Genomic DNA, 1,609 nt, shown 5'->3' on the forward strand with positions numbered 1-1,609 from the left:
TACCTCTAAAGCTTCAGGCTTGCTCCTCAGTATCTATTCCCAGCTTCCCTTGAAGATTGTATTTTTGTGATCAAGTTCTTTCTCCAGGATAAAGTTCTTGAAAAATATGGAGTGGATCCTGCTCACATCTGTATTTTAGGAGACAGCTCTGGGGGTGCCTTGGCAGCATCAGTGACTCAACTGGTATGTTATGTGTGTTATGTATGATTGGAACCAGCACAATTTAGTCCTACCTCAAAGGAAGAACTTTAGTTATTGTGTCTGAGTGATGTTTTTACTGTAGTCTATAGAATGTAACATAACCAAGTCAGTTTACTCTTTTGCATGTGTTTTAGATTTAGGTGTGGCTTTAGTCAAGAAATTAGGTGATGTAGCATAAGAATTTCATAATCCTATTCTGTGTGTGTGTGTGTGTGCGCGCACATGTGCTTAGTGGGCACTGAATCTAAGGATATATGTTCCCCAGACAAATGACCTACCATGGAACTATGGAACTACCTCTTTTTAAGCTCTTCTTGAGTTGATCTCTTGTTAAGCATCCCAGGCTGAATATGAATCTGTTCTGTAATATGCCTTAAACTTGCAATCTCTTCCCATCAGCCCCCAGCTACTTGAAATAGAGTCACACCATCCAACCTACCTTATCATAGTAATTATTTAAAAAATATATATATAGCAATGAATATAAACAGTTGTTTAGTATAACTTTTATTGCTAGTTTTTGAAAGATAAATTATAAAATTTGTTTGAATTTGGTGTCATTGTATTGATGCAAATTGATTAGTTTCTTGTCTCTCTGACTAGAAGACCTAATAAGAAAAAGGTAAGTGGAAAATGAGTTATTTGGGCTTATGGTTTGACACGGTACAGAACCTGAAGGCAGAAAATCCATGGCAGTGGGAGGAGTTTATCTCTGTGGAGCAGACAAGTGAAGCTGTTTTCATACATTTTTTGAGGACATACAGCAAGAGTCATGAAGCAGAAGCAATGGAGGAATGGTGCCCAGTGACTTATTCCTGGTGGCCTATTCAGCCTGCTTGCTTATATCATCTAGGATTACCTGTACACGGGTAGAACCTCCTACAGTGGGCTGGGCACATCAATCATTTGTTTAGAAAATCTTCACAGTCTCAGCCACAGAGTAAACCTATAAAGACATTTCCTTCTTTTATCCCTCTCAAATAAATCTAGCCTGTGTCAAACTGACAATACAAAATGAAAGACAAACCAGCCAGAGCTCCTGAACGCTTGTCTACTTAACGCACAAACACATCATTATTTAACTGCAACCTTCCCTTTCTTGTTTATGCCCAACATCTCATATTAATATCATTATATCAATATGAAACACATTGCAACTTTGAAAGTCCCACAATCTTTAAAATTCAAAGAAGTTGATGGTTTTCACTCTAAAATAACCAATTTCTCCAGAATTTCTAAGTCTATTACTGTGGGTTCCCAAAAGATAATAAACAAATTAAATAGTTTCATATTCCAAGAAGGAAGAATTAAAGTAATGCCTCTATCAGAACAAAGTGAAATAAAAGTCCAAAATAGGAAAACTTGGGGTTAGACACTGCAGGGTCACTATATAGGCTCCAAACATCTT

This window comes from Alexandromys fortis, unplaced genomic scaffold (genome assembly GCF_014885135.2).
Source record: "Alexandromys fortis isolate MF-2015 unplaced genomic scaffold, M_Fortis_MF-2015_v1.1 scaffold_53, whole genome shotgun sequence".
In the NCBI taxonomy this organism is placed as follows: Eukaryota; Metazoa; Chordata; class Mammalia; order Rodentia; family Cricetidae; genus Alexandromys; species Alexandromys fortis.